This window comes from Psammomys obesus, unplaced genomic scaffold, assembly GCF_907164565.1.
Source record: "Psammomys obesus unplaced genomic scaffold, mPsaObe1.curated_primary_1811, whole genome shotgun sequence".
NCBI lineage: Eukaryota > Metazoa > Chordata > Mammalia > Rodentia > Muridae > Psammomys > Psammomys obesus.
Genome location: NW_026590062.1, coordinates 7,627,704 through 7,653,916, shown reverse-complemented (window position 1 = coordinate 7,653,916; position 26,213 = coordinate 7,627,704). Strand labels below are relative to the sequence as shown.

Below are 26,213 nucleotides of genomic sequence, written 5' to 3'. Positions count from 1 at the left end.
GAAGGAAGGAAGGAAGGAAGGAAGGAAGGAAGGAAGGAAGGAAGGAAGGAAGGAAGGAAGGAAGGCCTCCTGTGTCATCAAACCCTATAGGTCAAAGCACTTAGACATGCTAAAATTATTATGTCCAACAGATGAAGATTCCAATCTCACAGCATATGTAGAACATCACAAAAACTATTTCAATAAAGGCAGTTATTTTAGAACTGGCTGAATGCCCAGAGAATGCCAAAATATATTTTAACCAAAGGGACAGGAAAGGAAATAGAGTGGATTTGAACTCAATTTTAAATCTACTATGGCTTAAATAACAACACAATTTTCTCTCGTTACTTTTACACAAAATTAGATTAATGGAGGTGAACAGATACTCTTAAAAAAAAAAAACTCATTTCATTCATTGCTTTATCTTAAAGTTCACAATCCTGTGTACTTGGGAGCTACATTTTAATTGAATTTTGGGCACTTTAGGAAAATGCACTGAATACAATACTGATATTATAAGGTGACATATGGGAAAGGACTCAGTATTACATGCTGTGTTCTGTATGTCTGGCTGAGTGAAAGGGGGAGTACTACTCCTATAAAGAATGTTACCTTTACATCATGTAATCGGCATCCATATATTAAACAGCCACATAGAACAGCTTTTCCTGCTTTCTAAATTAAACCTTCAACCTTACACTAACTGTGTCTCAAGATGATGGAGTGCGAAGTGTGCCATTCTGTTCTTTATTTCATAGCAGCGGTGTGAAGTAGTAATGAAGCTGGTGCAGTCCTGACCCTCACAGAACGTTTCACTGAGAAGCCATCTCTATCCCACTTAAGGGCTTACTGCACACACAGGCCATCCAGGATCAGTTACTCACAGTTTTCCTTCTCGGTAAACTTCACTTCATCACTTGCATAGAAATAAACACATATGCATAAACAAAAAATTGTTTACAATAGGTGTGGTCATGTATTCCTTTAGTCCCAATACTCAGGAGCCAGACATGAGTTTAGAGCCAGCCTAGCCAACACAGAGTTCGACAACTGGACGTGGTTTCATTTGAGACCCTTTCTCCCCCTCCAAAAAGAAAGCAAAACAAGGAAGAATTTACAGCATGCTTATAGCTGAGTTCTCTAATAATCTCAAATTATCAACACATTTCAAATCAAATCCAATAATTAATTTCAAACTTTGGAAAGACTTTAGACATTCCAAATAGGTGTTTTATTAACTAATGTGCAAGCAGTAAGTTGTGTTAACTCAGAGGATATTTTTTCAATATTCATTTCCACACGACTGAATGTGGCAAACTTAGTCAACAGAAAACTGATTTTGTGAGCCAGGATGCATCCCAACAGTGACTCAGCTAACTGCCGTGATGCATCAAGAGGCTGGAGAGGACAATGGTCACTCTGAGCCATGCCCACCTGCCCCTTCCCTCTAGTCTCCTGGTGGAGTGAAGCTGGGCAAGGCCCTGAGCCTTTAGACACTGACGCTGGCAAACTGCACTCACAGTCTGCCAGCTGCTTAGGCAGAAGAACCCCACCTACAACACAGCCCCGTCTACAACAGGTGAGGATGGACTTGGCTTGGACCTCCTCCCTTCACAAGCAGCTCCTAGTGTAGCGCTGGGACACATGTGAGTTAGGGAAGCACAGTCTGAAAACATGCACTGTACTTCTTGGAAAACTCATGGTGCTCAAATTCTTTGGGCTGTAAATAACATCTAAAAACCCCAAATTTGTTGCACCCAAAAAATATCACCTCGAAAATAAGTAAAATAAAAAAATTTGTTTTGTAATATGTATGTGTAAGAGTTCTCTCCTTCCACCATGCAGCACGCAGACCCTGGAGATGTAACCTGGGGCACCACTGAAGTGCAGCAGAAAGCACTTTTCCAACTAAGCTATGGCATAGACTCATAGAGCACTTAATGTCAACAAATGTTTAAAGGGGTATTTATTGAACCTGAGCATTAACGATAAAAAAGACAAATTCCATCTCTCAAAGAGTCTCCAAACTATAGAGGAGACAAATTCAACCAATTACTATGCAAACAAGCAAAAGTTAGTGTGGGTTAGCTAATCAGAAGTACTGTCAATACAGCTGTTAAACGAAGAGAGTTCTGTGGTTAGAGTATACAGCTATAGCCAAGGACCCAAGTTTGAGTCCCAGCATCCACTTCTAGAGGCTCACAACTGCCTCTAGCCTCTGAGAAGCACCCATACTCACACGAACATAACTAAAAATAAAATATCAAAGAAAAACAGGAGGCCAGCAAAGCCTTCACCCTTAAAAGCTACAGAAGCACATACACACATCAGCACCTGAACTTGAACTTCCCTCTTTTCTAACCATTTACCCCCCCCAAAAAAAATTATTCCATATTTATTATATGTCCCCTCGTCCTTACCAAACCAAATGAGGACCCCACACAGCCATGGACTACTACTGTTCTATTCTATACTATTGAATAGAATAGTATACTATTGGTATAAATAGCAACATGCAAGTGAGTGTCCCATTCGGAAAGGAAAGCTAACCTTCTGGTTACTGAACAAAATTAAGTCATTCCAGCTACCAGTCAGCACTTTCCCATCACTGGGCCTCCGAGCTCCCTCCTTACAAAGCCATTATTCTACCACCCACAAGAGCTCCCATTCTGGACCACAGAATGGGCCCTGATTCATGAATCATGAGAAAAGCCAATTAGCTGTGTAACTAAATTTGTTTTAACTCCGCCTTTCAAAGTAAGAGTGAGTGGCTACATGGCTACAAGGAGAGCGAAGTGTCTTGGAGCGGTGAGGTAAGGTCTTTTGATGTGCTGCAACCTCTAACACCCCAAAGCTACATTAAATGATTTCATCCTACCAATGTCCTCACCTTGCCTGAGAAATGATTCAATCATTAGTTTGAAGTAAGCCAGTCTCCTGGTGACCATCATTAGTTGTAGAAGTCTGCTGTAAGTCCAGATACCTCCATCACAGAAACAAGAGCAGCTGTGGATTTTCACCCTGATGCTGAGGAATGGATCCAAGGCCTTGTGCAGGCTGAGTACCCTCTGCCCCTGGGCTACAACCCAGCCTTTACCTGATAAACTTAGCCATATAATTAGGCTATACTTTTGGACAATTTTTTCTGCTTTTTTCTTCAACTATTTCCATTAATTTTTTAATGAATGAAAAGTCAAATTCGACTGGCTATTAAGAAGCTGGGACCACAGCAAAACTGGCCCTTCTCCCAGTTACTCTCCTGCAGGGTAAGAGTGAGGAAAGCATCTCACATACTTATGCAAGCAGCCTGCAGTGCAAAGGGAGGCAAAAACCAGGTGTCAAAGCAAGGAGCTACTTTAATAATAAGTTATGTATTCCTTCCTCCCTTTCTTTCCTGGTCGGTCGGTCAGTCGGTCAGTCGGTCAATCAGTTGTTGATGTTTCTTTTGTTTTTGTTTTGAGAACAACAAAGCTCACAACTGAGCCCTGACTGGCATGGAATTCACTAAGCAAGTTAGGTAGGCCTCATACTTGCAGGGATTCCCCTGCTTCTGCTTTCCAAGTATAAAGATCACAGGACAACATCACCAACTGAGATGATAATAATAAAAGTACCAATATTGTCATAGCTAAAGAAGCAATGATATAATCACGCTCTAGAGATGTCACATCATGGAAGGCATGGGAAGCATCCCTTCAAGAACAGCGGACAGCTTCAGTGCAGCAGTGAGTCAGGTTGACACTATCAGGATGTATGTACTTAGAGGCAGCAGGTGGAGCCCAGGCCACATGAACTGAACTGAACTCCAGTGTTTGTGCACACTGATCCTGATACCTAGTAGCTACTCCTGCAGCAGACATTCCTTCCTCTACACCCACAATGCTCCCGGTTCTGAAACATTCTGCATTGCCCACCATCAAAAACCACAGTCCTTTCTACCACTAATCCTGTCGCTTCACCCACTTCAACTCTTTCCTGCTTCTTAAATATTGGTCCAAAGTTGGAGCGTATGAAGCATGTTTGAGGTCCTCGTGTTATCTCCAAAACAATGAAAAACAAACAAACAAACAAAAAAAAAACCACTAAATAACTCAGTTCAGAAGAGCACTTCCTCAGAAAAGCCACTTCTGACAGCTGCTTCCCAAGCTCAGCCCATACTATCTCTTGGCTGTTATCAGCTGCAGCTTGTGTCTATAAATTCAGTAATGTCTGTTTCTCCCTTTCACCAATAAGCTAAAACTCAGAGAGTGAACAAACCAGCTTGTTCCAGTCATGACTATGTGCCCTGGTGTGGTGTGTAGTGGTGTGCCTTGGCTGCACACAATGGAGTAAGCAGGGGCTTGCTACACTAACACACCTCAACCAGTGCAAAGCTTCCCAGTAAGGTTCAGGGCAACCCTAAGAAATTCCTCCCTGCCAATGAACTGAAAACCTATGAAAGAAACTCTGAAAGGATCAAGTTTTACACCCTATGACTTCAAGAATGAAGACAAAATTCTCCGTTTGTGGGCCCACTAGATTTGTGTCAGAAGAATAATACCATATTCTTGAATTCAATCTTTAAAGCTAGACTATTCTCAAAAAAAAAAAAAAAAAAACACACAAAAGACTAAAGATCAGTTTATAAAAGTAAAAAAAAAGGCTCAGAAAGAAAACTCGGACAGTAGAGAAATTTAAAGGAATGGATGGTTGCTGGACTGGAGAGCTCCTGAGCTTACTGCGAGAATGAAAAGCTGCCAGGGTCGGGCTGTGGCAGGAAAAACTGAAGTTATGTTTTATATATGGAAAGGATCCTCAAAAACAGCAGGAAGCAATTACTGGATTTTAAAGGTAGCCTGTTAAGGATCTATAACACTTTCTTTAAAAGAAACAACCTTCATCAGCAAGGCAGGATTCTCTTTTTTGACTTACAGATCCAAAGGCTCAGGTTTTTCCCATAATAGCTGTACTTTAAAAACCTTGTTCTTTATGTACACACCATCACTTATGAGGGCTTATTTTGCGCAGGGATTGAGTCTGCATGTCCTGTGTCCAGGAGTCCAGGACACAAACCAATCGGCACACAAGCTGCAGAGATCATGGATGCATGGACAAGGCCAGTACACAGCTCATAGCGCTTTCCTCTTCTAGTTCCTCAGTGCTGTTCCCTCTGAGCAAGCTAACAGTGGTAATGTTCCCTTCATGCTTGCAACTGGTGGACTATGTTATAGCACAGTCCATGAGCTGACAAGTTTATTTAATATTTCTCCAAAGAAATGGCACTTCACAGCTGGTGTGTGGTGGTACATGCCTTTAATCCTAGCACTCAGGAGGCAGAGGCAGCTGGGTCACTGTGAATTCAGGCCAGCCTGGTCTACAAAGTGAGTCCAGGACAGTCAAGACTACACAGAAAAACCCTGTCCTGGGGGTGGGGCACTTCACCACACTTGAAATATTAAAGTTTTTTAAAATACAGCTTATAAAGATAATTTTCAAACTTTACAATAATACCCTGCACTTGATTTTCATTAAGCAACTGTCATATATATATTTATATCAGCTATATGTACAAACTCTTTGAGCACTGTCTTGTCAATCAGTCTTCTACGCTCTATGTCGTAAGTTTAACAGAAAGCAGGATGAGACTGTTGCACTAGAACATACCTACTGGACAACTGTGAGACACTGAGGGATCCTCAGAGGATAGGCCAGCAGTGTGTGCCTTTTCAAATAATTTAAAACCAAGTTTGTCCAAGTCACTAAAGTGCCCAACATCGTAGACACAGGGACAGCTATTGGAGGTATGTATTCTAGGGTCACATGGCAGCACAGTTCTCATTCTAATTTTTAAACCCACATTTAATCATAGCATCACTGATCTCAACAGGAAAAATAAAAGTCTTTTTGGTTCTCTCTTGCAGCTGTGTAATCAAACAGTGATCTTCACACATGCCTTGGAAGCTTCTATCACCGAGCTACACCCCAACTCACAGAACTTGTTAAGTGATAAGCTGTCAACTCAGTTTCCCCAAACTGCAGGCTCTATCTCAAGCACATGCATCGCTAGTTCTCCTTGCCAAGGTTGTTTTATTCATGTTGGGGAGAGTATCCACCAAACACTTAAGTCTGGGCGGTACTGGTCACCACTAATACCCCAGCTCAAATACTTTCCCACCAAAAAGCAGATGGTTAAACGTGTTATTCTGGAGGCTGTGCAACACTTTCCTTTGGATAACCACACTCTGGTTAATGGGCCTTCGTGGCATTTTCGCTCCAAATACGAAAAAAAGACATTTGCTGGAAGGACAAGCTTTTATAAACTTGAAAAGTTAAATTTCTGAGCTGGAGAGATGGCTCAGCAGTTAAGAACACTGGCTGCTCTTTCATAGGACCTGGGTTCAGAACCCAACACCCACACAGAGGCTCACGGTGGCTGTTACTTTAGTCTCAGGGGAACAAGTACTCTTGTCTGGCTTCCACAGGCCCTGCATACACATTATGCACAGACACACATGCAGGGAATCAGTTATACACATGAAATTAAAGGAAAAAGTAAGCTCCTTCAAACACTTTTAAGTAACACCTAGATTCCATTTTCTGAGAGAGTACAACTGTAGGTGTAGTATGGGCCATAACCTAGAGACAGTGCTCATGTGCCAGTCACCCACCACTGCCACCCTCAATACAAATGTCAACACTGGAGAGACAGGAAAATAAAGGCTCAATATCACAAAATAACTCTGACCTTACGACTCTCTGAAAGGGTCTACAGGCCTCACTACCTAAACCCAACCATGGTGGCTATACTAGACTCTAAAATTGCTGGCCTAAGTTGCTGGTGACAAAGCCCTGCCATGGACAGTCAGTTCCAACCATGGAGATTATTTTTAGTTGGGAGGAGGCTTCCTACTTGAGGCAAAGAAGAAAGATGACACTTACTTAAAAAAAAAAAAAAAAAAAAAATCTAATGAGACTTCTATAAATCACTCCACACTGAATTTACATTTACTTCTTGTGGCATAGCATAAAATGAAACATTGCCTTCAGTAAACATCACTTTATAAGTCTCAAAAAATCTAAATGAAATATCTCTTCCCTCCTCCCCCCCCCCAACTGCAAATATTTCCAATTGATGTAACCACTCCCCCATATGACTTGGTCCCCAGGGTTAGCCCACTCTGGCCACGCTCTGCAAGGCTCCAGGTTCTGTAGCTCTTGAGCATTGTAAAGTGAGCACATCACTGCAACTATCTGTGAAGGCAGAGAGCAGTGAACATGTTAATTAATTACCCTGAGTGGGTGAGTGAGGTGGAAGGTTTCTACATGGCTAGACAGAAGCGGCAACCAAATCATCATCTTTTTCACTCCCAGAACTCAGACCCCTTTTCTTGTGCACTATTGGCCAATCTATTTTTAAATCACAATGCACAACTTCATATTTATTGCTCATCAACTGTATCCAGTTAATCAGATCCACAGACTGAAAATAATCTTATTTTTAAATCAACTAGACTGAGATTTTTTTAAGATTTATTTATTATATATACAGTGTTGTGCCTGCATGTACACCTGCACACCAGAAGAGGGCACCAGATCTCATTATAAATGGTTGTCAGCCACCATTTGGTTGCTGGCAATTGAACTCAGGACCTTTGGAAGAGTAGCCATCTCTCCAGCCCTAAATTGAGATTATTAAAGCACATTTTCTTCCTCATCAGTCAGCACTTGTTTTTTTAGTCATCAAGGACTGGCCTTCCTCTCTGATTCATGCAAACCACAAGCCCAGTGAAAAGCTGGGGGAGGCAGCGTAGTGAGTGAGACTCACCTAGCCTCAAACCCTAGTACCACTAACCTAGGCATGGCTGTGCACACCTACAATCCCAGCACTCTGGATGTGGATGTGGAGGCAGGAGGTTCAGGAGCTCAAAGCCAAGGCCAGGCTGGAAAGCAGGAGACTGTAAAAAAAAAAAAAAAAAAAAAAGCACTTGACTCAAAACTCCTTGCCAAAGCTTGAACTTCACGGCAGCTGTCTCTTGGATGTTTATGCTAGTTGGCGGTTCCAGAAACATTCTCAGCAGTTCCTTTTCAACATTACAGGCCACAATTCAATCTCTAGTAAAAATTCAGTCAGGTGACAGCATCGCCCCAGATTTTCCTCACAGCCACTAACATGAAGAAAGCTCATTCTCAGTCCATCCCCAACCTCAGCAAACTGTTCTTAAAAACTAGCTGCTACTACAGTTTTATAAATTAGGCAAAATTTACCAAAATTGCCAGAAAACCCACATGTAAAAGTGAAAATTAGGTTAAAGGTACAACTCAACTGTCCACAAACGGATGACATTCTGTGTACCAAGAAGCCCTCCACAACCAACAGCCACAGCTTGGACCACAGCACCGCAAACCCTCACTGACTCCCAACCTCGGTAAGTCAGCCTTCTGCTGCCTTCTGCTTTCCAACCATGCAAGAGAAGGATCAAAGTTGTCTGGAAAGAGAGCAATTCTCAATGCTCACGGTCACTGCAGCCATCTAGTGACAGGCTTGTATAGAAGAACTCTCAGGTCAAGACAAACTTCTGCCTATTCATGTGCTGCTGGCTTCTTTCAGTGAGATTTTAAGCCAATGGACCTACACCACTACTTCAAATCCCAGTTAGGTCACAGAGCTGTTTTCAAAGTAGTAATGATGATTATTGTTTTCATATTGCAGTTTATTTGGGTATTATTAACATGGTCCCTAACTACAATATTCATATATTAATGTTTCAATATCCTCCTTTATCATCAATTATCTCCTAGCATAATTAATTTTATTAATAAAATAAAAATAAACTTTCCTCTGAGGAAAAAAAGACATCACAAAGGCTCCTTTTTTAGGTCACTGTAAGGAAAAACGCTTCTAGCAGCAATCGAAGTTCCTAAGTCCAGCTCTGCTCTGGGGCTCTCAAGGCACACTCCTCAACACAGGCTATGGTTTCCAGGTATGGACTTCAGCTGAAGACTGGAACAACGCATTTTATACAGAAAATCTTGCCAAAACTCTGTTGACACAGTTTGACAAATTACTCCAATTTTTGCATGGATAAAGACAAAGGATTCGTAAAGCAAACTGTTCTCTGAGACTGAACTACAAAACCATGTTCTAGATGATTCTGAAATGTACAGTCAAATTTCTCTAAGCTCAGCTATGTAACTACAAAAAGGCAGTCATCTGGGAAGGACGGGTCAGCCTCGCTGCTAAGGGTGCAAGGGCCCAGCAAGGAGAGCATGCACACGTCCTTATAGAAAGCAATGTGAACACTATGTTTGCCCAGCTGTTCACACCCTCCTCACACCCACACACCCTGTCTCAGTCAGAGTAAAAATGCTGTCTTACTCTCCTCCCACTGGCCTTGCAGCAAAGGACAAGATGTAGCCAACTTAGCTATACCCAGCACACACCAAAAATTCCAAGTTTTGCTGTATCAAATGGGACTTCCACCTTGAGAATATTCTGCCTGCATAAAGCTTGGGGGGAAATGACTCATGTCTCAACTAAGTTGGCTCCAACTCAGTATAAATAGCAAAACAATCCCATCAGAACCAACTCTTGTGCCATGAATTCATATTGCCCATTCCCATTTTTAATACTGTGCTATCAATACTTCTTCACAGAGACCACATTTTAAAACTATATTAACAAACAAAATCACCTATAAAAAACAAAACTGAAAGTGCTTGACATTTCACTCTCCTGAAACGGCTAGACAGCCATGTTTGTACTTGTTTGGTTTGGGTTTGCTTATTTGTTTGTTGTTTTGGGAAAGGATGTCCTTATGCAGCTATGGATAGCCTGGAACTTCTGGCAATCTTCCTACATTGGCCTCTGGAATGCCAGGATTACAGAGGTTCACCACTGTGCCTGGCTTTGGTTATGCTTCTTTTTTATTTTTTTCATTTTTAGTGATGGAAACCAATATATACCTAAAAGCGATGCTTCTGGAAAAACCATTTGTTCTTCCCTATCTTGCATCATTCCTCAAACTTGACCTTGGCCTCCTGCCTGGCCTTGAATTTCAGAGCTGGGTCTCTAAAAGACATACTTGTTAACAACAGTTTTGTCCAAGGGGATATCCACAGAGTACCTTGTGGGCATGAAGTGATTGTAGTTATAAACTTTCACAAAGGGCTTGATTTTTGATCTCTTGGTGATTTTCTTCTTGCTCATGGCAGCTGTCACTTTCTGGGGATAGCAGTCGATTCCAGGCATCAGGGCATGGCTGTAAGGGTGATCTGAGGTGCCATCATCAGTATTCTTCACAATGGTGGCTTTACATCTGGAGTAGCATAGGCCAGGACCAGCACCACTTTCCCAGGTTTAATGAACTTGCCCATTTCGACATCAAACTGCCAGCACCCAGCAGAAAGGAAGGAAGGACACTTCCCTTGGTTATGCTTCTTAAATCCAGTCTAGGTTGTTCAAAAGTGCCCTTCTAGGGCTGAACAGTATGTGTGTACTGCTTTTGCCGCTTTTGCAGAGTATCGAAGTTCAGTTCCCAGTACAACTTAAGGTTCACAACCACCTGTAACTCCAGCTCTCCATATCCAGGGGCACCATCTTCTGGCCTCCACACCTGCGCACACGTCAACACACATATACAGATACCCGCATGCACAGACACATAAATAAAAATAAAACTAGAATTCTTTTTTAAATGTTCTTCCAACAGAAGATTTAATCTATAAGTTACCTGTGTGCTTATAATAGAGCTTATAGAAAGAAAATAGGATGGTGTGAGAGAGACAGTAGAACCTTTTCACTTCTAATCCATGTTACAATGCAGAATTTGGATCTACAACTGGCTCTTCCTACATTTAAACACAGCGATGGTGTGACATGGCATCAAAAACAGGTTTGTAAGGGATCTCAGGTCACACAGCTGGTTCTTGGTGTAAGGCCAAGAAAGGTTTAACCAGAAAGTAAGCCTAAAACAATGAGAATGTGTATTTTGGTTGCTTTGTTTGCTTCATTTCATTTTATTTTATTTTATAGGTTCACAGGGCCTAAGAAAAGATGATATAAGAAAAGAAAGATGACAACAAACCGTATGACCAGTAAAGTACTATTACTCAGCTCCAGGACTAACATAAGCTTACAAAATGGCTACATTCAACCTGGGACAATTCTGACCTCCAGGGCTCATCTGGCAACACTTTTCATTGGCCAGACTGAGGAGGGGGCATCTAGTGGTTGAGGCAATGGATGCTGCTGAACATCCAATAATACACAGGACAGCTCTACCCACACAGCACCAAAGAGCTAAGATGTCAACAGTGCCAAGATTTAAGAAACACTGGTAAGTGTCTAAGCCCTTATGCTGTAAGCTACAGTCACCCTCTCCACTGTTCAAGTACAGACTCTGCACATCTCACCTTGCTAGACAGACATCAGTGTAATAAAAGCACACACACTGAACAGTTTTAGTCTGCCTTTCTATTTTGTATAATGTATACTGTAGACTATCTAAAATACTGAGCAAAAAAGCAGTAGTTCTTACTATATAATTACACTGTTTAGATATGGAAGGTTCTAAAGAACCTGAAAACATGCTTTCTGAAACAGCAAACATTCCTCCTTCCAGCCTTAGCCATACACATCACTAATAATCCTCATATTAAAAAAAAAAAAAGTTGTCAATCCATCTCTATCAATCTTTCTGTCTTATCTATACCTTATTACTTACCTACCTATGGCTAATTCTATCTATATCTATCTATCTATCTATCTATCTATCTATCTATCTATCTATCTATCTACCTACCTACCTATCTACCCACCCACTCAATCATCTACCTACCTACCTACCTACCTACCTGACTAACTAACTATGACGAATTCTATCTATGTATGATGTATCTATCTGTGGCTAACTCTCCATCTATCCAGCCAGCCCTGGCTAACTCCAGGTAGGAATGTAACTAAACCTGAAACGCAAGCCTAAGAACCAGGACTTAACTAAGCACTATGACTACTCAAATGGCTCCTTGTGCAGAATCACATCACATTGGGCAGTTCCCTTCAGCCAACTGGATCCCACACAAACCTCTCAGGGCCTTTCCTCTCTCCTTGCTCCCTACTTGGCCCTGCTTCCTGTTCCTCTCCACACCTACCCTTGTCCTGTCTTAGGGCAGCCTCACTCCCTCCCATTCATTCCCTAGGGCTTGCTGAAGAACAATGCTCCCTAAGTTCTCCTCAGTCTATGGCAATGCCTACTTGTCTCTCTCTGTAGTGTGTTCTCATAAAAAACATAAAGGGGTTAAACCAGAGGACCACAGGCACAATCTAGAAAGCAAGGGATTCAATATATGTAAGTACTTCCTCTTCCAAAAATCTAGTCACTGTTCAAAGACACCCCTACCCCCTCCCACAGCTCAGAGGATACTTTCGGCACCCTGAGATCACCCACTGCATGCTGCTCTCCCTTGAGTTTCAGCTACTTGAGGCTGAAGACGGTGTCAGCAACACCCTGCTTCACAGCAGGCAGGTCCTGCATAGTTCAACAAAAGAAAAAAACATACTTTTACCTTTATTTCCTGGAGTTAATGCCCATACTCTTGTTGGGAAAGGCTGGTTATATACCTTTATTTTTTCAGGAAAACCACAAAGATTTGAAGACATTATTCTAAAACTGATAGCACATGTTAAGAGCTCCTGAGAAGGGTGCTCACAGTGACTAAAGCCACTCTGTGGGTCACACTAGCAGCCCAAGTTTCTGTGAACTACACCACAGGCAGCTGAGAACTGGTTTGCAGATGGACACACGCCTATGAGCAGCTTGTTCTGTCTACTGACACTTACCACCTGTATTTTAAAGCAAGATTTACAACACCAGTCAGGAAAGCTGATGTAAGACACAAACACACATACCAACTCCATACCTGACTTCACCATCTCAGAGGGGAGGAACGGAAATGATATGAACACAGTACTCACAGATGAAATTCTCAAACTTCAAATTTTCAAAATTTCAAACTTCAATTTTCAATTTTCAGCCCTTATAAAAATGGTGGGTCTCACCATCTACAAACAAGTGTGTGCTTTGGAGATGAGAGCTCTAACCCACTCTGCAGCGCAAGCAGAGCACCCATCCAGGGAGATAACAGCTCTGCACAGTAAGACCACTGTCTCCGCATGCTCATAATTTCTGAAGTCTGGAACATTTACTGGACTCCATGAAAAGTCCTGTGGCTAAAAGAACAGCAGTATGCTGAGCTGGCAAAGCAAGAGAAAAGCTGTACACTGGATTCTTTGGCAGACAGTTATGTCTGACATACTTGAGGAGAAATTCTTAGGTTCACTACACTGAACTGAGTGGAAACGATCGAAACACCAACTACAACTTATGCAACACATGCCAGCTTTGCCTCAGTCTCACTTAAGGAGGATTACCTCCTACAATCTAAGTGCACTGTGTCACTCCTCAGTGTGGAGCCCGTGAACTGATTAAACAGACATGGGGTTCAAGCAATGCACTCCTTAGTAGCCAAGGAGAGCACGCTGAGGCTAGTCGGTGTTCCGAGAGACAAACCCTCCTAAGACTGCTGCAGTCTGTGGCTAAGTCTTAAACTTTTAGGATAATCATAATGAATCTTCAGTTAGTTTAGCAGATGACACTCCACTGGAACATTACCTAAGAGGGGTAAAGAAACCTAATGAAGAATTAACAGCTGCAGATCTCGAACCCTGAGAAACAGTTGGCAGAAGCGCATAGCACTTGTAAAAAATGTAGGGATTTCCTAACAATGGAGAAGGGAAGTTTCTACCTATGTAGCAATTAACCAATGTCTCACTTTGAATCAAATCTGTCACTGAAATGCAGCTTCCCAGGAAATAATAATAAAACTGTAGTGTTCAAAGAAACAGAGCTTAAGAAAATAATTCTACACAAATACTCAGTGAAGTACAAATACATCATTTATCCATTCTAAAATCTGAACATTTTCAAGGTGTCAATTATATGAGAACTCTATAAACTGCAGATTTGGCTATTTTCTGATGTCAAATATTCACACACAAAAAAAGAAAAAAAATCAATGAAAGCTATTATTTTGATTTAAATCGTATATCTAAAAACCATTAGCTATTTATCACCTGAATTGGCATTCCCAGCTTCACTCACTCTGACTAGAAGGCCAGAGGCTGTGTGAGGCTTATCTGACAATCATTACCATGTATTTATGACCCGTGTCTGTCAAAAGTTGTGTGTTCAGGGATCAAGCACAAGGATGCAGTGTTTGAGTCTGAGAGGGAAACATTCCAACATGTTTTCTGTGTCTCCTGCATCCGCAAGTGAGAAAGGGCCACACATATCCAGCATCTGTCGCAGAGACACTTCAAAATTTATAAACCCATCAAAACTGCATGCTAACCAGGGAGCACACATATGTCCATCTAAGAAGAAAAAGCACACCAAGAAATTTTAACATATAAACCACCTTTATTCTTGAGGTAAATCATTAATAAAAATTCCCAACTAAGAATAATTAGGAATTACTATAATCTAAATAAGGAAAGCTATACAACACTTGCTTCCCAACCAGCAACCACAGGGTAACCGAAGGAACAAAATCAGCAGCACCTTTGACTTCGAGAACATGGCCAGTGCACACTCTCCTAGCCACTGCAAGGCAGGTTAGTTGTGCTGAATTTGCAATGATGTGTAATCTCCCATACAGATATCACAGTTGTTGCAAGTCCACTGTAGATTGTAACTGCTTTTAGGTAATACTTTATGAAAGGCAACAGGGTTGTTCACGATGACATTTAGTAACTTCTTTGTTGCTATGATAATAAACACCATGGCCAAAACAACTTGGGGAGGAAAGGATTTTGGCATACATGCTGGCTCACAGTCCATCACTGAGGAAAGTCAGAGCAGGAACTCAAGCAGGAGCAAAGGCAAGAATCTATAAAGAAGCACTGCTGCTTGCCTAACTCTAGGCCTCATGCCCAGTTAGCTTTCCTTTTGTTCTTCCTCTCCCCCCCATCCCCAACCCCTTTCTTTGTTTGAGACAGGGTCTTTCTTCATAGTCCTGGCTGTCCTGGCACTCACCTTGTAGACCAGGCTGTCCCCAAACTCATAAGAGATGTACCTGCCTCTGCCTTCCAAGTGCTGGGGATTAAAGGTGTGTGCCACCAAGCTTGGCCCCAGCTTTCTTATACACCCAGGACCACCTGCCTAGGGATGGCACTGCCTACAATGGGCTGGACCCTCCTGCACCAGCAGCAATTAAGAAAATGCCCAACAGACATGCCCACAGGACAATCTGATAGATGCAGTTTTTCAATTGAAAGTCTCTCTTCCTGGGTGACTCTAGTTTGTATCAAGTGACAAAAAAACAGTACACACAAAACCCAAAATATTCAGCACACCAATCAAAGCCCTGAGTGACCTAGCCTCATCCTATTTTATTCATCTAATTTCTATTACTTCTGTCCAGGTACACTTACTACAAAAGCAACATCAATTTTTCCATCTCTCTTCCTTCTCCATGCAATCATTCATTCTATTCCTCTCCTGAGGCAACACTCTCTTCAGCACCTCATCACTATTCTTTTAAGCTCATCACTTTCAAGTGCTGCCCCCTCAACAAAGCCTTCCCACTTCCACAAGCAGCATCAGGCATTTCTGGTTTTTCACACTGTGGCTATAATTACTTTATAAATAAATGTTATGTATAATTTTCTACATAACATTTTATTTAGTTACATATCTTAAAGCTTTCTCTTACCCTGCTTTACTGAGCCCTGTGATGGCTGCTGAATCAAAACAATCAGTGATCTGTAAAACCTAAAGCCAGGACAGATTACAAATTAAACTTACAGAATGAAGCCAATAGTGGTGAGAAGGGAAGGAATCCATTCCTGTTTAGGGGCTTTATCACACAGTAAATCTGTTTACTTCAAACTTTTTGTAAACTATTTATATGACTCTAATACAGTAAAGGTCGTAAAGTATAGTTACTCAGCATACAAATGAAGAGTTAGCTCTGGGACAGCAAGTCCACTCTACCCAAGAACCCACATCAGCCCTCACAAGAGGAAGCTCAAGGGCTGAGCCTCAGGCCAAGGCCTGAGATGATCTGGGTTTTGCTTTTGTTCTCTGCATTGCCCTCTCTGTGCCATCAGTGTCCAGACATCAAAACAAACAATAAAAATCTTAAGTAGGGACAGACAAAGAGTAAGACACAAATGAAACCCTTCACAGTGGCTTCTAGTTCAGAGGATTGAGGGTGAAGGAGTTAGGGTGGACATGCTAGATCTTTGCCAGCCCTCTAAAAAGCAACATAGGAAATGTGTCCGTCCCCAAGCACGCTTTCAAGTCCAGATTTTCTTTCCTAGCTTGTCTACTGCTGGCCCAATCATGCTTTCAGATCCCAGTATCTACACAGCGCTGGCCAACAAGCAGCATGTGTTGAATACAATGTACAGGGGGCAGCTTTGGACTGTGCCAGGTTTAGCACACCAGAACTGCATGGACCACAGCCACTCATGCTACAGCTGCCACTTAATCAAACTGAACCCTGGAGAACAAGCTTTTAAAATCAAGATATTCACAGCCACCAGCAACAGGAGCCCAGGCCACCTGTACAGGCACACTAATGGAGCCCCTCTATTTACTCTATAACCAGTCAACTTTCGCTCTGGATTTTGCTTTCCCAGCCCATTCTCTCTCTAGAAAGGCAATCTCCCCACTTAACTAACTGGCACACTTATTCCATTCTCCAGAGACTCTACACTGGCAAGTAAAATCAAATAAACTTTAACCAAGTTTCTCGCCACTTCGTGTCTTCTAGTGCCTGTTTACTAAAAGCCAGTGCTGTCTCAGCAGCAGCCGCCTTCCCACCAGCATGTTTGCATGCTGTAATCTCTCCAGCACTGACTTGCTGACCCCAGCACACACACTCTGGCTAGCACACCTGTGGTCTCCCTGCACCACATGTGATCTGACTTGTCGGTATAAATCAATACAGTCATTGCTGAGGCCTCCGCCATTACAGCCTAGAATGCACCAGTCACTCTCAGGTGTCCTTTGCTCTGAAAGGTGACTTATATGGTCATGCTTGTAAATCACAGCACAGCCCCCCTCAATGATGATAAAAAGCACAATAGCTGATGTACAGCACATACATCATTCCAAAGTTAGTGGCTGTCACTGTCATTTCTTCTGTTGTCACAGTTATCTGATCTGAGATTAAACTATTCACAATGTTAGGCACATATTATTTCTAAATATATTTCATTCAGATGCTTTTAAGTTCTTCTAAAACTATTCAGTTTATCAGGCTTTTTCTAGTATGCTGCTTTCATTTTATAATGCATACATGAATCTTAAAATTATATTTCTATAATAAAGAAAAATACTTATGCTAATCATGATACATCTAGAGAGGTGACCATGTGCCCCATTAAATCTGGGTTCTGTGCTAATCCAGCTGTGCCATTTAATCAAACACCATGCACACTCTTAGGAGTTCCCTCTGACTTTAACAGCCAATTTCCCAGAAAAAGGGCAACTTGCTGCTCAAAGATCTTAATAATCCACAGGGCCTGGCGAGCACTGCCCTTTTTTTCTTTTTCTTTTTTAAGTTAAAAAAAAAGGGGGGGGGCCTTTTCCTCTCAACAGAAATCACTGAAAAGCCTCTTGAACGCAGCAAGAATACAGGGTTGGTTTTAGCTACAATGTAAGTCCCCGTGGAATTCCAGCATGCCCACAATGGTGTCAGTTTTCTCCTCATTTGCTGCATTTATTCCTGTCTTTCCAGTACTACAATAACCTGTGCAATACCGCTAGCCTCTCCAGCGCTACACTTTATACAACATTTAACAAATTACAGACCCATTGTCATGTCACAGATGCTATTATTAGCCATAGGAAAACCTAAACATGAACAGAAGCATTATATTAGGAATCTCTAAAACCACAGGGGAGGTTGCTGCTTCTTGCTTATTTCTGAGTGGTGTGAGGGCAGCTCAGGATTCAGATAAAGGGCCTAGTGACAGAGCCCTGTAACCCCAGCACTCAGGCGACTGGGCTAGAAAGAAATAAATTCAGGGTCATCCTGGTCTATACAGCAAAGTCTTGTAAAAGGTAAGAGAGGAGAGAGGGGAGGGGACGTAGGAGTGGGAGTTGCTATGCTGGAATTAAAGGCTATACTGTTCTAAGCTCTTTAAATTTCAACTAGTCAAGGAAACAGATACTGACCTGGGTTCCAAGTTTATACAAAAAAAAAAACAAAACAAAACAAAAAAATATTGATGTCCAGAAGTAAAACAGAAAACAATCCCCAAACTAGTAAAAGACAAACTCATTCACTTTTATTAATTTTAATTATCTTTGACTTTCAGAAAATCATTGATTCATGTGCAAGTGCACAAAAGTGACAGATCCAATTCCTCTACAGCTGCTCGCAGAATCACAGCCAACATCACAGCCAGGGCAGTGGCTCTGATGCAGTGTGTATATGTCCAGCACATACCAACTTCATTCCCACAGCCACTTCCTCCTAAACCCTGACAATGGTCTCTTCCCTGTGTCTGCATTTTGTCATTTCAAGGGTTCCATAAACGTATCACTCAGCAGAAACCTTTGGGACTCACTTTTCATTCCTCCAAACCCCTGGAGATAATCTATTCAACCTAGTGTGCATATGGAGAGCTTATTCCTCTGCTTTAAAACCTCACATCACACCGTAAAGGATACGTACTTGGTTTTGCTTTTGGCCTGCTAAAGGCCATCAAGATTGACTGTTGATTGGTTTTATTCTGCTGCTGCACACTGAGGTATAGGCTTCAGAGTGAACGCATTTTCATTGTTCTGGGATAAATGACCAGGTTACAGCTGTTGGACTGCACTGTAGATAAACATTTACTCTTGAAGAACTGAGAAGCTTGTAGGGAGTACCAACACCATTTTATATGCCCTGCACCTACACACCAGTAATGCAGCCCCTCCACCTTCCTTAGCACTTGCTGCTGCTGCTTGGCAAAGGTGCAGAGCTTGCTGTAGGTTTAAACCAGGCTCCATATGGCTAATACAGGGAACGAATCTCTTCATGTGTTTAGAGCCCAGTCTGCAAGCTCTTTTGTGTTTCCACTCATCTAACTGGGCTGCTGGCTCTCTTCCTCTAACCTCTGTGTTGGTATAATGTTCTTTTGCAATGTATACACCTTACCCTTGTTCGTTCAAACGCTGATTTCTCTCCCCCACTCTCTGGTTTCAATCCGGACATTGCATTGTGACACTTATTCTAAGCATCACCGGTCTTAACTTTGTGTAAACATGCCAAAATAAAACAACCAGCCACAATGTTAAGCAATAGAGAGGAACCAGTGGGAGGGAGAGGGGAGGAACCAGAGGACAAGAAGGAGTGGGAGGCAGAGGAAGAGGGAGAGCAGAGGCTGGGAGAGCAGAGGCAGGAGGACAGGTCTTGGAACGACATGGAGAGATGAACCAGACCTAAGATTTCACAAAAAAGCAAGTATAAAGGCTGAATCTGAATGTTAAAAAACTATAAGGGCTTGGAGGTTTAGGATGGAGTAACTATTGCCCAGCATTGTGTTCTACGTTAATTAAATAAATCATAGTCTCTGTGTGGTGATTTGGTTAGACAGCTATTTAGGATTAACAGCAGCTTTAATAAAGATAAACCAATAGTAAATATTAATCGTTTCCTATAACACTCTGAGAAAGTTTCTATTATTCTCTGCACTGGCTCTTCATCAGATACTTCACTGCAGGATTTTTTTTCCCCACTTTGTAGCCTGTTTTTACTTTTTAATTTTGGGGGGTTTTCAAAGTCTTACAAGGTTTTCTTTGAATTCTGTTGTTAACATGGGCTCCTGTAACCCAAGCCCCAAACTCCTCATGCACTAGCGATGAACTTGAGCTCGTCAGTGCTGGGGTTCCAGGTGTGCACCACCCAGCTTCTTGGCTGACTGTCTCAGAGAATAACCACTTTCATCTGACATGCACAACCTACAGGTACTGGACATAAGGTTGAAGAACCTCAAGGAAAGTTCAGTCCTGAGCCCTGACAACTCCCTTTTTTGTTGCTGTTGTGTTAGTTTGGGGATGGGAGTGCCCAGCCTCTGGTGGTTGGAGGACAATTCTGTGGGAGTGCTCTCTCCTTCCACCTTTAAATGGATTTCAGGGACCAAGCTCAGGTCGCCAGAGTCACCTCACCCGCCCTGGTTTTTATTCTGCAAACTTTCTAGTTTTAGGGACTGCTTGGCAGGTGAAGCACTTGGCTCTTGTGCACAAAACCATGGCTCAGTCCCCAGCATTCACAAGGAAGCTCACAATGCCCTGCCCTTAACTCCAGCCCCAGGAGACCCACTATCCTCTCTGGCCTCCTGCACACATGGTACTCAGACATACACTCAGGCACACACAAACATACCTAAAATAAAAGCTAAAAAAATAACAGCCTTTTATTTTTATACTCAAAATTTGAGATATGTTTTCTGTTTGGTTTGTTTTTGTTCTTCTAATTATTTTTTTGGTTTTTTTGAGATGGGGTCTCATTTAGCTCAAGACAGTACTCAACTCACTATATAGACAAAATTTCTGGTCATCCTTCCTCCACTTCCACATGACAGGATTACAGGATTGGCACTGCCCAGCTCTGTGGTTTGCTCTGAACTAACTCTTGTATAAAGTATAAACGCAGGTAAGGGAACCAACATTCAGATAGTTACTCTGACAGGAATGTGAGTCTTCTAGACCTGTATGGGTTACATGTTTTTATTGAGCTTACACCTGACTACTTGGAGCAATTACAAGTGGTACTATATTTTCAACTCTGGTGCCTATGTGGCCATGGCTAGCACACAGAAATTCTGTTAGTGGGCTTTTTGGGCAGGCTGGCCTGGAACTCCTATGTAGGTGAGAATGGTCGTAAGTCATCTTCCTACCTCCACCTTTAAAGAGGCAGGATTAGAGGTATCTACCAACAAGGCTGATCTGTATAAACTTTTGTATGTATATTTTATACTCGTTGCTGAACTCAGTTACTCTAAGAGGGTTGTGAGTGTGTTTTAAAAAAACAAACTCTAGCTAGAGGTTTCCATCTAAATTATCACATTACCTACAAGCTGGAATAGCTTCTTGACCCCTGACTGTGTGCTTGCTTCCTGCCTCACTAAGCTTAAGGACTCCTGCACTGTGCTGATATGAGAGGTGAAGCACTGATCTTGGCCAAGCTCTAGATCCTGCAGCCATCAGCTTGCTCATTTACAATACGAAATATGAATACAGAAAAATGGCTCACTACACCAACCCTAAAGGCCACTCTTCATTATAAAACACCTGGGGTCAACAATTCAAGTTCTATTTCTTCAGAAAGCAATCCAAGCAATTTGTCAGACAATTTGATGCTTTTTGATAAATCAACTTCTCTTTTTTATTCCAGGATGTTTAAAGTCCCTTTGTTCTAATTACAGAATAAATTATGAGGTATTAAACTGGGCATATAATAACAACACGAATTTACCTTGTCAATAGCAATATGGGGGACTGTCCTATTCTGAGATGTTTCTGTTGCTCTCACCCTGAAAACCTTGCTCCAGGCAACAAAGTCATGTCCTGTCAATGCCCTGTGAAAAATTCCACTCTCTACAATTCATAGTGTATTAGTGCTCTCAAAAGTTGGTAGTGGGGCTTGAGAAATGACTGTGTGGGTAAAATGCTTGCTGCACAAGCATGAACACCTGACTCGGAACCACTAGAACCATGTAAAAGCTCAGTGTGCAGCGCTAGGGAATGGCAGGAACAGGCAGATCCTGGAGACTCTTAATATTCAATAAGAGAACTCTGTCTCACAAAATAAGGTGGAAAGTGATAACTGAAGATAGCCAGTCAGCCTCCATCCTCCCCAGGCACAGGCAAATGCAATACTTAGACCCAAGCATACATGTGTGTGCATACACACACATATACACACGTACACACACAAATACACACTCTTTTCTTTGAAGTCAATGGTATAACATTAATTAAGCATTCAATTTAAATTTGTCAGTTTTAAACTAAAGGCACAAAAATCTAAGCTTAATTAAGAAGTATTACAGCATCAAAAGCAAAAAGACAAATAATTTCAACTACCAAGGGACCACCACAGAGAAAATAAAGGAGATAAAATGCACCCAAACTATTAATAACTTTTATCTTGTCTAAAATTATATTAATTTTCTTAGTAAGAACAAAAAATAGAAAAGATAGCTTAAATGGATATGCCAAAAATTATATTCAAAATGCTAGAAGAGCCAGTTAAAAGGTTACTTTTCTACAGGTTTAATACTCACTAATTCCAAGCACCTATATGATGCTAGTCAAAAGCAGCTGTCACTCCAGCTCCAATGGCTTCAACACCCTTGTCTGGCCTCCACAAGCTTTGCACACATGAGGTGAGCACAAATTCAAGTAGGCAGATATATATACACATAAATAAAAATAAATTATAATCTTAGGAAGAAAGGAAGGCAGACCACACTCAACTCACAGGAATATGAGACAGAGGCAGCTACTCCTGTGCAAACAACTCCATCTCAGCAGCAATCCCACCCATGACCTTACACAGACTGGCACTTGACTCCCAAATGGCAGGCAGAGCAAAGTTAAAGAGTTCTTAACCTATTGTGCCAAAATCCTCAAAGTGTCAACATAGCTGAGAAACTCTTCTGTAATTGTGTCAGCTGTGTTTTAAAGATAAACATAGGAAGTTTAACGACTACCTGGTCAATTTTTAAAATGATCAAAAGAAAGCCTGAAATCAACTATATGTACAAAAAGAAATAGCAGAAATGAAACTCAAGAATTAATCTTATTGAGCTTATTTCAAAAGAGGAAAACAGAACAGGCCACTTTCTTCAAGCAAAGGCCATATCTCTGACCCTGGGGGAGCTAATCCAAATGCAGGGCTACTCTTCCCAGTCACCTGGGATGCAGGAGGGACAGAGGTTCTTTAAGGGTCACTCCGGCCTTGTGGAGCTACAAAGTTCTAGCCTTTCCACCTCTGGAGCCATGACAAGAGCAACTTCAGAGACTGAGATGCAATTTTTTATACTTCAGAGCTAAGAGGGTACGATTACTTATTTATTTAAAACAATCCACTTCTCAGCGTGAGAGTGTGCTGTCTAGAATCTTGCCTTTAAGCATAAACAACACAAGTCTTTGGAGTGTTCTGTTGTTTTAAAAAGTACTTAAAATGAGACATCTAATTATTTTTCTGTATTTCTACCAAAAGCTTCAAGAATGCTACCTAAATGCCATGTCAAATCTCGTCAAGATAAAGATGTAAAAAACAAAGTAAAGGAGCTAGAGAGATGGCTCAGCACCTAAGAGCACTGGCTGCTCTTGAGAGGAACAGGGCACATGTCCCAGCACTCACAGGCAGATCACAACTGTCTGTACTCCAATTCCAGAAGATCTGACACCTTCACACACATACATACAGGCAAAACATCAATGCACATAAAAAGAGATAAATCTTTTTTTAAAAATAAGGTAAAAACTGCTTATACAACTTGTTCATAGAAACTCAGTTCCTCACTGTCTCCCAGCACCAACCCTCTCCCCTGGGGGTAAGGGTCAGAGAAGCCCTGGAAAATGACAGGAAATCACAGTTGGGGCTCTTGAGGAAGGAACATGGGCAGCCAGGAGTGAGAGCCAGGAGCTGTCTACAGCCCAAAGCAGAAAGGCAGGAAGTGAGCTGCCTGAAAACAGCAGCGAGCACTGGACAAACCTCTCACAGCTGAGGACAGCTATCACTTGGAGCAGACAGCAGTCAGCTCCTTTTCATTTCTAAACATCAACAACCTTTCTAGCCTTCCAAATATTTGAAGACCTCAAATACCCAGCCTAGGGTAAGTAGGAGCACTATGGGGGCCTGTCTTCCCATCAAGCTCTAAGAAAGACAGTTGACAATCAAGAAATGGGAAAGTCTCAAAAGTACTTGAAAATGGCGTGTTTAGTAGTTCTAAAATACTGAAGTCCACTGGTTTAAGCTGCCTGCAGATGTAGCTAATACATAACCACCTGCATAGATAACAGAAAGCATTGGGAAGGCATGGCAATCCAAACGGCAATAAAGTGCCTGAGACTCTTACGGCGGAATGTCAGCTCAGGACCCTGTCAGAGCAAACTGTATAGAATGTCAGATATTATTGACATAATTTATGGCTTCACAGTTATTTTTTGGTTTCTACCATCCTGCCCCAACACCTCTTCCACACCTAGAGTCCTCTAAAGGACAGGCCTCCAGAAATGTCTCTTACAGTCACGGCTCCTCCCTCCTGTCCTGCACAGCAAGCATAGAAAGCCTGGTGAGTAATGAAGTAGAGGGCTAGCTCAGGAAATGAAAGTGAGTCACAGCCTGGCTTTGGCTAAGGTGTGAGGCAGGAAGGAACGTGAATCTTGGTGAAAGAGAATAAAAGCATTCAAGCTAAAGCTTAGTCTCTAAGGTCCACAACCGCACACACACACCATGCCATGCCCAGAAACCAGAGTTCTCTAAACACTGACTAGGGACTAACAACTCCAGTCTACTGCCTGTCTACTCAGAGGAAAACCATGACATTATTCTCATCTGTGCTTCTCTCTGCTGAAGGGTCCAGGGGCTACCAGGTGACTCCTACCCCTTATCTCCTGCCTGTCTGTCCTTCGAGAAGGATCCACTGGCCGCCAGGTGAGTCACCTGTGTCCATCCCCCCACTTCCTCCCATCCTGTGTCAGTGTTTGAAGCTGTAGACCACCCCTTGTTATACAGTGCTACCCAGAGAAACACGTTACTCTGCACAGCAAAAGCAACTTTTAATTTTATAGTACAAACCTAATCGCAGCCAGTTCCACTTTAGAAAATCAGCAGAAGAATGACACAGTGTCAGGCACTCTTTCTGCTCTTCTGCATGAAGCACCAAAATATTCTGTCATGGTTGAAATAATGGAGGAAAAGACATACTTTAAGTAGCCTATTGTAAAGAAAACACATAATTAGAGCTGGGAAAAAAAATGGTTCAGTGGTTTAAAGTGCTTGATGCTCTTGCAGAGGATATGGTTCAGTTCCTAAAACCCACATCATAATCACAACCATCAATAATTCCAATTCCAGGCAATCCAATGCCCTCTTCTAACCTCATGGGGCACCAGGCATGGACATGGTACACAGACATACATTCAGGCAAATACTAAAATGTGTGACTAAACTCACTGACCAATATAATGACACTTGTCTCTTTTGTTTGTTTGTTTCCTTTCATTCCCTTCTTAGACCAGAAATGGCCATATTGGCTGACTCTCAGTATTTCCAAAGCACTTTTGTACTTTTTACAATTATTAACAAAGTACATTAGCAGATGCTTTTAAGGAACCCCAACACTTCAGAGATGGAGGTGGGAGCGCAAAGACAGTCCCAGCTACAGTGTAAGTTCCAGACCGGCCTGAACTATATAATACTCTGTCTTCAAAAAGGCGGGGGGGTGGGATGGGGGGCGCCTGAGGAGGAGAAGACGAAACTTAGCCAGTAAAGATGCTTGCCATTCAACAAAACCTAACACTTTTTTAGTTCAATCCCTGGGACCCACATAGTAGAAGGAGAAAACTGACTCTGCAGATTATCCTCTGAACTCTGGACACACACAAGATAGATAGATAAGATAGACAGACAGACAGACAAGCTTAATTAGCACCCCAGCACTCAGGGAGGCAGAGGCAGGCAGATCACTGTGAGTTTGAGACTAGCCTGCTCTACAGAGTCCAGGATACCCAAAGCTACACAGAGAAACCCTGTCTAGGAAAAAAAACAGAAAACAAAAAGCAAAAAAACATTCATTACAATATTACATTTGTGTCAAAATAATTGTAAACTTCAAAAAATGAGTGGAAAAAAAAAAGTCCCTTGTTAGGTGGAAACTGTGAAGCTCATGGGAATTGAATGAGAGGCACTCTTGAAGTACCCTAAAGCAACCCATATAAGCAGGCCAATGGCAGAGCACTGCAGCGTGCCAGCTTCCTCAGTGAGCCTGGAATTCAATGACAAAAGGTAAGACAGTAACAAACAGAATTAACAGGACACAAGTGAGTCTGTGTGAATCACACTTTAAAGAAAGCAACAGCCCACCACTACCCTACCACCCACCCTACCCTTGTCTCCCCATCCAAGAAGCACCACAGATAAAAAAAAAAAAAAAAAAAAAAAAAAAAAAAAAAAAAAAA

At 42.0% G+C, this 26,213-nt stretch overlaps 1 protein-coding gene and 1 pseudogene across 3 annotated transcripts in view; both read right to left on the bottom strand.

Moving 5' to 3' along the window:
• Nucleotides 1-26,213, bottom strand: part of Med13l (mediator complex subunit 13L) — a 221,437-nt gene that overhangs the window by 137,200 nt on the left and 58,024 nt on the right. The gene's annotated exons all lie outside the window — the stretch shown is intronic.
• Nucleotides 9,925-10,335, bottom strand: LOC129675793 (60S ribosomal protein L27-like; annotated as a pseudogene).